Source organism: Hyla sarda, unplaced genomic scaffold (assembly GCF_029499605.1).
Source record: "Hyla sarda isolate aHylSar1 unplaced genomic scaffold, aHylSar1.hap1 scaffold_272, whole genome shotgun sequence".
Classification (NCBI taxonomy): domain Eukaryota; kingdom Metazoa; phylum Chordata; class Amphibia; order Anura; family Hylidae; genus Hyla; species Hyla sarda.
The window spans coordinates 363,968-376,010 of NW_026609418.1; the positions used below are offsets into that span (position 1 = coordinate 363,968).

The 12,043-nt window shown below is 46.9% G+C and overlaps 4 non-coding genes across 4 annotated transcripts; all 4 read right to left on the reverse strand.

The window, feature by feature from the left end:
- Positions 1 to 5,039: 5,039 nt before the first annotated feature.
- LOC130325506 (U2 spliceosomal RNA) lies at positions 5,040 to 5,224 on the reverse strand. Its single transcript, XR_008870313.1, has one exon. It is a non-coding gene; the product is annotated as a U2 spliceosomal RNA (small nuclear RNA).
- A 693-nt stretch (positions 5,225 to 5,917) lies between these two features.
- Positions 5,918 to 6,105, reverse strand: LOC130325523 (U2 spliceosomal RNA). Its single transcript, XR_008870325.1, has one exon. It is a non-coding gene; the product is annotated as a U2 spliceosomal RNA (small nuclear RNA).
- A 2,087-nt stretch (positions 6,106 to 8,192) lies between these two features.
- LOC130325454 (U2 spliceosomal RNA) lies at positions 8,193 to 8,383 on the reverse strand. The gene has a single exon (XR_008870274.1). It is a non-coding gene; the product is annotated as a U2 spliceosomal RNA (small nuclear RNA).
- A 2,088-nt stretch (positions 8,384 to 10,471) lies between these two features.
- Positions 10,472 to 10,662, reverse strand: LOC130325457 (U2 spliceosomal RNA). Its single transcript, XR_008870277.1, has one exon. It is a non-coding gene; the product is annotated as a U2 spliceosomal RNA (small nuclear RNA).
- Between the last annotated feature and the right edge of the window lie 1,381 nt (positions 10,663 to 12,043).

Below are 12,043 nucleotides of genomic sequence, written 5' to 3' on the forward strand. Positions count from 1 at the left end.
ATTTTCCGTTCAGTCATTACAAGTCGTACAATAAATTACAGTCACACAAAGCATGATAGTACAATACACAGCAAAGGTTCCCTAAGCTATACATCGCACACCATGCTACTCTAACATTCAGCTCAATCCTGCAATATAAAGGCACAAGAGATCAAACAAAAACCAAATAATACAATCTGTGATCGGGGTAGGGGTGTGGGCGACTATGTGGGGGTAGGGAGGGGGCGGATCACAGGGCTGTATCTTCAGGGAGACATGGGAGAAGGAGAGGGGTCTTCACTCCTCTTCTTCCTCATCAACGGCCGAGCTGTCCAAGATGGAATAGTCTCTAAGCAGGTTCTTGATGAACCTGCGGCAGTCCCGGACGGACATGTTTTCCCTGTTGATCACGAGGCGGTTCCTGGCAAGCCACACTGCGTCCTTAAAACAGTTCATAAGGCGCCAGGCCTCCTGGATGGCCTCCACGTCGTGGGTCCCAGGGAACAGGCCGTAAAGCACCGAATGGTACGATAGGCAGCTCCTGGGCACTGAGTCTCTGAGTTCCTGTTCTAGGGCGTCCAACAGACCCTGTGCAAAGGGGCACTGCCAAAACACGTGGAAAGATGTTTCCTCCACGTAGGGGCAACGGGGGCAGTACCGGGTCTTGCACAGGTTGCGGGCATGCATGAATGACCTGAGAGAGAGACCTCCCATGACGGCCATCCACGACAAGTCCTTGTGTCCATTGGTAAGCCGCTTTGAGGCCACATTGTTCCAAACTGTCTCTGCAGTGGCTGCGGGGAGTCCCGGAACCAGCTCGGTCGAGTCCTTAGCTCGGATGAGCTTGTGGATTGTCTTTGGCTTCCATAGGTCTGGTTTCAGTCCTTCCAGCTGGTGCTCCCTCACAAACCGGACAACATCCCCATAGAACCAGGGAGTGTTCCAGTTGTAAGGGATGGAGCTGTCCCACTTGTCCCAGCCCAGCTGTCTCCAGAGGGGCATGAGAAGCAAGCGAGACATGGACCTGCCCGCTGAGCCAGTCTTTTCTACAAGAGTCCGCTGCACCGTGACACATGCAAAGGAGGCCCTCAGCAGAGCGGGGATGTCGGGTATTCCCTTCCCACCCTTGCGGGGTTCCTTGTACATCACGGTCCTCTTGACTCTGTCCATTTTGCCCCAGACGAAGCCAAACACTGTCCGGGTGATGGCCTTGCAAACGGTGGTATGGGGAGGCCAGGCCTGTGCGGTATATTGGAGCACAGGCAAAACTTCACTCCGCAGGACAAGTGCCTTGCCTTCCATCGTGAGCTTTCTGAGCTTTTAAACTGATAAGAACAGATTTTTTTTTTTTTTTTTTTTTTTTTTTTTTTTTTTTTTTTTTTTTTTTTTTTTTTTTTTTTTTTTTTTTTTAGCCCTCAGAACTCACTCAGAGTTCCAAGATCTTATTTGGAACTCAATTTTGTGTTCATCATCAGGTAACATGTTTTTATTTCTTTTCTTAAACACTAATGAAACAAAATAGAACATTTAAAAACAAAATAAGAAACAACATAAAATAGCAAAACCAAACATTACTTTCTAATTAAGCAAAACCAAATTAGAAGGTCATCCCCTTCCTCCATGCAAACACCATTAGAAAGTCTATCAGTCCTCGACTGATATTGCCATTTGCTATATCTTTCTTAACTTGAGACGCTAACCAGCCTGGAATTTTATACGTTTCAACAAAACGGTTCATGTCTGCCTTGAAAGAAAAATAGACTTTATCCCGAGCTTCTTCCTCCCGGTTCTTCAAGCCTATCTTTAGATCCATCATATCTTTGTCAAACGTTTTTCTTTCTGCTTCCGACAAATTTTCCAACAAACCACCAAGCACACCAAAATACTGCACTGGCACATACACTTCCTCCTCTCTCTTCTTCTTCTGCTCTGTAGGTCTTCTAGTTGGAACCTGCTCCACTTCTGGTTCTTTCACTTCAGCTGGTTCCTCTCTGCTTCTTTTTACAGCTTCCTTTTTCTCTGAATTTTTCTCAGACTTTTTCTTAGGACACGAGCCAAGCAGATGGCCCTCCTCACCACACAGATGGCATTTCCTTTTCTTTTGACAATTTTCCACGTCGTGACCCTCCTCTTGACACTTGAAACACCACAAAAACGTGCAATCCTCCTTTCTGTGACCGTACTGTTTACATTTGCGGCAAAAATCTTGCATGCCAGAAAAATACAGATCCCCGTTCACAGAACCAATTTTAAACCGTCCTGGGGGGATCACTAACTTGCCATCTGCCATTTTAAATTTCACATGGAACCTCCACTTGGTGGTCCATAGTCCATATTGATTAAATACCTTTCCTTTAGGCAGAACACTGTCACAGAATCGAGACAAAAAGGTAACGATATCCTCCTCCGAAGTATATGGGCTATACATCCTTATAGTCACCAATCGTTCTCTACGTGGGAAATGTGGAACTATCTCCACCCCTTCCAAAACCGGACATACCTTCTTTTGCTGCAATATGTTCCAAAATGACTCATAGTCCTCTTCAGAAGCCAGCACCACGTCGTAGTATCCACTTCTGGGAAACTCAAGCATGGATAGGATTTGCTCCCTCTTGACTTCCAGCAACTTAAACAGCACTTCTTCCACGACAAAGACAAGGCCTCTTTCCTTCTTCCGGACATCGAGCAGGGAAATACGAACTCCATTCCGAAGTCTCGCAAAAGGCGGCACGCCTTCCGAAGAAAAAACCGCAATCTTCCTCCATGTCCATGATGTCCAGACACCTCCCCCACCGAAGTAGGTAGGTGGGGATCGCCTCCCGTTGTCTGGGGACTAAGCCGGCTCCCTGATAGCAGCAGGGGGGTGAAGTCCCTCCGTTAAGAAGGACGATCCCCCCAGGCAAAGGAGCCGGGTACCCCAGACACCCTCTGGCCAGACCAAGTGAGCAGAACTACACTTGATCTTAGCCAAAAGGCCGAGAAGCGATAACCGTGAAAGGGGCGGGCCCAACAAGGTGCCCTTCATGGGCACTATCACTGCTTGCTGTCAGGGAGGCTGCCAGACAATTTTCCATGCACACTCTGGGCTGGGGGGCAGTCAACCACCAGTACACACAGCAGAACCTAAACCCATACCATTATTGCTAAGCAGCAAGACAGGGGCCCATTGCACTCCCACGGGGCCTTTTTAAATGCAATCCATAACCCGGATTTGCCAGGAACCCTTCTTACTCCTCCTACTTGCATGTGACACTGGGCTTAGGATCTGCATAGGAAACACACACACAAGCACACACCTACCTTTGTTGCCTGCAGATGCCTCCTTGGCTGTCCCCAAACGGTATCAAACCAACACCCACGGGAAGCTGTAAGCATAGAGGACATGCCTGCACCCCATTGGACTTACCTGTGTGGGTTAAACCCGGGTTATTTGACAACCTATGGCGGTGATGGTTCTGCTCAGGCAGAGCAGTGCTGATGCTCCTCATAAAGCTGTCGCTGCTGTGAAGGTTCTAGGTGACATCACAAATCCCTATGGTTACATACACAACAAAGCTGGGTTGTTGTTGTTTACACTCTGCAAGGCCTGTGGAAGTGAGTGACATCATAGCACTGTAGTTCTGAGGGTTCTAGATGGATGCAACAATCTCCTGTTGCTTCTATGAAGGCCATAATAGACGACATCACCAAACAGCTCCATAGTCACATACACAGCAAAGGAGAGATGTTGTTTACACCTAGTGATGTCAGTGGTATTGAGTGACATCACAGCACAGTGCTAAGGCTCCTGGGCCTGGACACAGCAGCGGCTGCAATATCTCAACGGAGAATACGTTTATATATATGTGTGTGTGTGCGCGTATATATATATATATATATATATATATATATATATTTCTCCGCCGAAATCACTTTTAAACCCATTTCCACCTTTTTTTCCCTTCTCTTCCTCTTACTTTTTTTTCACGTTTTTTTACGTTTTTCTCCTTTTCGCCTCTTTTCTGGGCGTATTATTCTTCTTTTTCTTCATCTAATGCATACCCCATCAGTGCAGCAATGCTTATTCAATACCGCCAGCAGATGGAGACACTGGGGGATAATTTTCTAAGGATTTATACTGATTTTTCCTGTCTGAATTTGTCGCACAGAAAGTTGCAGGCCAAATATGTGTGACATTTCTGCGACTTTAGCTTCTAGAGCATTTTTACAACATTATACATAGGTGCTGAATACATAAAAAGCGACTGTTCAGCGACAGACAAGTCGCATCGGCTGAAAGTAGGCCAGAATGTCAGTCCATGTTGGAGCAGGTTTAGATACAGTCTAAAGTATAGATCTCAAAGTCTGTGCACAGAATTTAGCAAGGGCCTCGCACCTTCTGATGCATCAGGTAGGTGCACAATAGCATAGCCTAACCCTCTGTACTTTGGTCTATATTGATGCGGGACATAGACAGCCAGCTGATGACCAATCCATTAGTGCAATGGATGGCTGGAAGCATTTGTCTTTGCCTTTGCAATACCACAGAAGCAATGCATGGTCAATGTACAGCAATGACACACCTGTGTGAACAGCCAGGAGACCCCCCCCCCCCCCCATGTTATGTTACATAGTTACATAGTTAGTACGGTCGAAAAAAGACATATGTCCATCAAGTTCAACCAGGGAATTAAGGGGTAGGGGTGTGGCGCGATATTGGGGAAGGGATGAGATTTTATATTTCTTCATAAGCATTAATCTTATTTTGTCAATTAGGAACATTCAGCACCCACCCGCTATCAAGGCAGCTGCCTATCATGTCATGCCCTACCTGCACAGGTGTGCTGGCTACTCAAATGATCCAATTAAGGAGGCCATTTAGTCAGCAGCAGCAGAAGTCCTGTGCCTGGACGCTCCAACAGCGGCCAGACACAAGCAGAAGCAGAAGCAGCAGAAGCAGCAGCAGCACCACCTTTTGTTTTTTGGCTGCAGCAGCAGCAAGGCCCACAGGGCTGGCTAGCTGGCTAGCCAGCAAGCAGGTAGCAATGAAAGTAGGAATCTTTCTTTTTAACCCTGTAAGGGGGTGGTGCACTGTACCCGAAGATACTGCCATATCGGGTCAATGCATAGGGCGACGGAAGCAAGCTTCGAAATCGGCCCCCGTTCTCAAAAATCCATTTAATATATGGTCCCCAGATAGGGGACGTATCAGATATTAAACTGATAAGAACAGATTTTTTTTTTTTTTTTTTTATCTAAAGCCGAGGAACGTGCTTTCGATTCACCCAAAGTGCAAGAAAAAGTGCAAACGTGTTACACTAAAAAAACGTGCACAAAGGATGCGGTCTATCACAAGCCCTTCTCCGATAGGAGAGAGGCCCCCCAACAAACCTTACCCTTCGCCTCCGGACCAAAAGGTACCTGCGAGGTTCCAGGTTCGATGTCCCTTTTCGCCGAAGCTACTAGGGGACCACAAATGCTCCCGGCATCCCCCTTGGCGTTAGCCAAGGTATCTGCCCGCAGAGCCGATTACGGTAGGTACCCTGCCAAAGCAGGAGTACCCGGGGTGTTTGCAGGGAGGTGCGGAACCTAATGGCCACACACACCTCCCCTAGACCGCCAGGAGGGACACCCAGAAGGGCTACCGCATCCTGACCAATCCTGTGAACACACAACACGCAAAAAGTGACACAGTGAGACAAAAAAGAAATAAATAAGTGAATGTGTGCAGATATACTGCCCGGACATCCGGCCGGATCTATAAAAAATTTCTCTGATCCTAGCCAGAAGGCCGGGAATCAAGAGGTGAGTGCCACAAGGTGAAGAGATTATGGTGCCCGTGCTTCAACTCAGTGAGCCTATTCTCCCAGTGAGTTTCGGCACCTCGGGGTCACCACTCCCCGAGGCACAAAGTACCTCGGCTCTAGACCCTCTCAGCCTCGTGGCGAGACCCGGAGGGAACAGGTCACATCGGGGCAGCCGTCGAGCTGATTCCTCAGAACCAGCCCCGGAAAGCCCTGGTACACCTGCATCCTCCATGCAGCACCCATCCCCACCAGCCCCATACCGGCGTTACTGTCCACCGGCATGAAAAACTGATAAGAACAGATACTACACTTGATCTTAGCCAAAAGGCCGAGAAGCGATAACCGTGAAAGGGGCGGGCCCAACAAGGTGCCCTTCATGGGCACTATCACTGCTTGCTGTCAGGGAGGCTGCCAGACAATTTTCCATGCACACTCTGGGCTGGGGGGCAGTCAACCACCAGTACACACAGCAGAACCTAAACCCATACCATTATTGCTAAGCAGCAAGACAGGGGCCCATTGCACTCCCACGGGGCCTTTTTAAATGCAATCCATAACCCGGATTTGCCAGGAACCCTTCTTACTCCTCCTACTTGCATGTGACACTGGGCTTAGGATCTGCATAGGAAACACACACACAAGCACACACCTACCTTTGTTGCCTGCAGATGCCTCCTTGGCTGTCCCCAAACGGTATCAAACCAACACCCACGGGAAGCTGTAAGCATAGAGGACATGCCTGCACCCCATTGGACTTACCTGTGTGGGTTAAACCCGGGTTATTTGACAACCTATGGCGGTGATGGTTCTGCTCAGGCAGAGCAGTGCTGATGCTCCTCATAAAGCTGTCGCTGCTGTGAAGGTTCTAGGTGACATCACAAATCCCTATGGTTACATACACAACAAAGCTGGGTTGTTGTTGTTTACACTCTGCAAGGCCTGTGGAAGTGAGTGACATCATAGCACTGTAGTTCTGAGGGTTCTAGATGGATGCAACAATCTCCTGTTGCTTCTATGAAGGCCATAATAGACGACATCACCAAACAGCTCCATAGTCACATACACAGCAAAGGAGAGATGTTGTTTACACCTAGTGATGTCAGTGGTATTGAGTGACATCACAGCACAGTGCTAAGGCTCCTGGGCCTGGACACAGCAGCGGCTGCAATATCTCAACGGAGAATACGTTTATATATATGTGTGTGTGTGCGCGTATATATATATATATATATATATATATATATATATATATATTTCTCCGCCGAAATCACTTTTAAACCCATTTCCACCTTTTTTTCCCTTCTCTTCCTCTTACTTTTTTTTCACGTTTTTTTACGTTTTTCTCCTTTTCGCCTCTTTTCTGGGCGTATTATTCTTCTTTTTCTTCTTTTTTTTCGTCTAATGCATACCCCATCAGTGCAGCAATGCTTATTCAATACCGCCAGCAGATGGAGACACTGGGGGATAATTTTCTAAGGATTTATACTGATTTTTCCTGTCTGAATTTGTCGCACAGAAAGTTGCAGGCCAAATATGTGTGACATTTCTGCGACTTTAGCTTCTAGAGCATTTTTACAACATTATACATAGGTGCTGAATACATAAAAAGCGACTGTTCAGTGACAGACAAGTCACATCGGCTGAAAGTAGGCCAGAATGTCAGTCCATGTTGGAGCAGGTTTAGATACAGTCTAAAGTATAGATCTCAAAGTCTGTGCACAGAATTTAGCAAGGGCCTCGCACCTTCTGATGCATCAGGTAGGTGCACAATAGCATAGCCTAACCCTCTGTACTTTGGTCTATATTGATGCGGGACATAGACAGCCAGCTGATGACCAATCCATTAGTGCAATGGATGGCTGGAAGCATTTGTCTTTGCCTTTGCAATACCACAGAAGCAATGCATGGTCAATGTACAGCAATGACACACCTGTGTGAACAGCCAGGAGACCCCCCCCCCCCCCATGTTATGTTACATAGTTACATAGTTAGTACGGTCGAAAAAAGACATATGTCCATCAAGTTCAACCAGGGAATTAAGGGGTAGGGGTGTGGCGCGATATTGGGGAAGGGATGAGATTTTATATTTCTTCATAAGCATTAATCTTATTTTGTCAATTAGGAACATTCAGCACCCACCCGCTATCAAGGCAGCTGCCTATCATGTCATGCCCTACCTGCACAGGTGTGCTGGCTACTCAAATGATCCAATTAAGGAGGCCATTTAGTCAGCAGCAGCAGAAGTCCTGTGCCTGGACGCTCCAACAGCGGCCAGACACAAGCAGAAGCAGAAGCAGCAGAAGCAGCAGCAGCACCACCTTTTGTTTTTTGGCTGCAGCAGCAGCAAGGCCCACAGGGCTGGCTAGCTGGCTAGCCAGCAAGCAGGTAGCAATGAAAGTAGGAATCTTTCTTTTTAACCCTGTAAGGGGGTGGTGCACTGTACCCGAAGATACTGCCATATCGGGTCAATGCATAGGGCGACGGAAGCAAGCTTCGAAATCGGCCCCCGTTCTCAAAAATCCATTTAATATATGGTCCCCAGATAGGGGACGTATCAGATATTAAACTGATAAGAACAGATACTACACTTGATCTTAGCCAAAAGGCCGAGAAGCGATAACCGTGAAAGGGGCGGGCCCAACAAGGTGCCCTTCATGGGCACTATCACTGCTTGCTGTCAGGGAGGCTGCCAGACAATTTTCCATGCACACTCTGGGCTGGGGGGCAGTCAACCACCAGTACACACAGCAGAACCTAAACCCATACCATTATTGCTAAGCAGCAAGACAGGGGCCCATTGCACTCCCACGGGGCCTTTTTAAATGCAATCCATAACCCGGATTTGCCAGGAACCCTTCTTACTCCTCCTACTTGCATGTGACACTGGGCTTAGGATCTGCATAGGAAACACACACACAAGCACACACCTACCTTTGTTGCCTGCAGATGCCTCCTTGGCTGTCCCCAAACGGTATCAAACCAACACCCACGGGAAGCTGTAAGCATAGAGGACATGCCTGCACCCCATTGGACTTACCTGTGTGGGTTAAACCCGGGTTATTTGACAACCTATGGCGGTGATGGTTCTGCTCAGGCAGAGCAGTGCTGATGCTCCTCATAAAGCTGTCGCTGCTGTGAAGGTTCTAGGTGACATCACAAATCCCTATGGTTACATACACAACAAAGCTGGGTTGTTGTTGTTTACACTCTGCAAGGCCTGTGGAAGTGAGTGACATCATAGCACTGTAGTTCTGAGGGTTCTAGATGGATGCAACAATCTCCTGTTGCTTCTATGAAGGCCATAATAGACGACATCACCAAACAGCTCCATAGTCACATACACAGCAAAGGAGAGATGTTGTTTACACCTAGTGATGTCAGTGGTATTGAGTGACATCACAGCACAGTGCTAAGGCTCCTGGGCCTGGACACAGCAGCGGCTGCAATATCTCAACGGAGAATACGTTTATATATATGTGTGTGTGTGCGCGTATATATATATATATATATATATATATATATATATATTTCTCCGCCGAAATCACTTTTAAACCCATTTCCACCTTTTTTTCCCTTCTCTTCCTCTTACTTTTTTTTCACGTTTTTTTACGTTTTTCTCCTTTTCGCCTCTTTTCTGGGCGTATTATTCTTCTTTTTCTTCTTTTTTTTCGTCTAATGCATACCCCATCAGTGCAGCAATGCTTATTCAATACCGCCAGCAGATGGAGACACTGGGGGATAATTTTCTAAGGATTTATACTGATTTTTCCTGTCTGAATTTGTCGCACAGAAAGTTGCAGGCCAAATATGTGTGACATTTCTGCGACTTTAGCTTCTAGAGCATTTTTACAACATTATACATAGGTGCTGAATACATAAAAAGCGACTGTTCAGCGACAGACAAGTCGCATCGGCTGAAAGTAGGCCAGAATGTCAGTCCATGTTGGAGCAGGTTTAGATACAGTCTAAAGTATAGATCTCAAAGTCTGTGCACAGAATTTAGCAAGGGCCTCGCACCTTCTGATGCATCAGGTAGGTGCACAATAGCATAGCCTAACCCTCTGTACTTTGGTCTATATTGATGCGGGACATAGACAGCCAGCTGATGACCAATCCATTAGTGCAATGGATGGCTGGAAGCATTTGTCTTTGCCTTTGCAATACCACAGAAGCAATGCATGGTCAATGTACAGCAATGACACACCTGTGTGAACAGCCAGGAGACCCCCCCCCCCCCCCCCCCATGTTATGTTACATAGTTACATAGTTAGTACGGTCGAAAAAAGACATATGTCCATCAAGTTCAACCAGGGAATTAAGGGGTAGGGGTGTGGCGCGATATTGGGGAAGGGATGAGATTTTATATTTCTTCATAAGCATTAATCTTATTTTGTCAATTAGGAACATTCAGCACCCACCCGCTATCAAGGCAGCTGCCTATCATGTCATGCCCTACCTGCACAGGTGTGCTGGCTACTCAAATGATCCAATTAAGGAGGCCATTTAGTCAGCAGCAGCAGAAGTCCTGTGCCTGGACGCTCCAACAGCGGCCAGACACAAGCAGAAGCAGAAGCAGCAGAAGCAGCAGCAGCACCACCTTTTGTTTTTTGGCTGCAGCAGCAGCAAGGCCCACAGGGCTGGCTAGCTGGCTAGCCAGCAAGCAGGTAGCAATGAAAGTAGGAATCTTTCTTTTTAACCCTGTAAGGGGGTGGTGCACTGTACCCGAAGATACTGCCATATCGGGTCAATGCATAGGGCGACGGAAGCAAGCTTCGAAATCGGCCCCCGTTCTCAAAAATCCATTTAATATATGGTCCCCATATAGGGGACGTATCAGATATTAAACTGATAAGAACAGATACTACACTTGATCTTAGCCAAAAGGCCGAGAAGCGATAACCGTGAAAGGGGCGGGCCCAACAAGGTGCCCTTCATGGGCACTATCACTGCTTGCTGTCAGGGAGGCTGCCAGACAATTTTCCATGCACACTCTGGGCTGGGGGGCAGTCAACCACCAGTACACACAGCAGAACCTAAACCCATACCATTATTGCTAAGCAGCAAGACAGGGGCCCATTGCACTCCCACGGGGCCTTTTTAAATGCAATCCATAACCCGGATTTGCCAGGAACCCTTCTTACTCCTCCTACTTGCATGTGACACTGGGCTTAGGATCTGCATAGGAAACACACACACAAGCACACACCTACCTTTGTTGCCTGCAGATGCCTCCTTGGCTGTCCCCAAACGGTATCAAACCAACACCCACGGGAAGCTGTAAGCATAGAGGACATGCCTGCACCCCATTGGACTTACCTGTGTGGGTTAAACCCGGGTTATTTGACAACCTATGGCGGTGATGGTTCTGCTCAGGCAGAGCAGTGCTGATGCTCCTCATAAAGCTGTCGCTGCTGTGAAGGTTCTAGGTGACATCACAAATCCCTATGGTTACATACACAACAAAGCTGGGTTGTTGTTGTTTACACTCTGCAAGGCCTGTGGAAGTGAGTGACATCATAGCACTGTAGTTCTGAGGGTTCTAGATGGATGCAACAATCTCCTGTTGCTTCTATGAAGGCCATAATAGACGACATCACCAAACAGCTCCATAGTCACATACACAGCAAAGGAGAGATGTTGTTTACACCTAGTGATGTCAGTGGTATTGAGTGACATCACAGCACAGTGCTAAGGCTCCTGGGCCTGGACACAGCAGCGGCTGCAATATCTCAACGGAGAATACGTTTATATATATGTGTGTGTGTGCGCGTATATATATATATATATATATATATATATATATATATATATATATTTCTCCGCCGAAATCACTTTTAAACCCATTTCCACCTTTTTTTCCCTTCTCTTCCTCTTACTTTTTTTTCACGTTTTTTTACGTTTTTCTCCTTTTCGCCTCTTTTCTGGGCGTATTATTCTTCTTTTTCTTCTTTTTTTTCGTCTAATGCATACCCCATCAGTGCAGCAATGCTTATTCAATACCGCCAGCAGATGGAGACACTGGGGGATAATTTTCTAAGGATTTATACTGATTTTTCCTGTCTGAATTTGTCGCACAGAAAGTTGCAGGCCAAATATGTGTGACATTTCTGCGACTTTAGCTTCTAGAGCATTTTTACAACATTATACATAGGTGCTGAATACATAAAAAGCGACTGTTCAGCGACAGACAAGTCGCATCGGCTGAAAGTAGGCCAGAATGTCAGTCCATGTTGGAGCAGGTTTAGATACAGTCTAAAGTATAGATCTCAAAGTCTGTG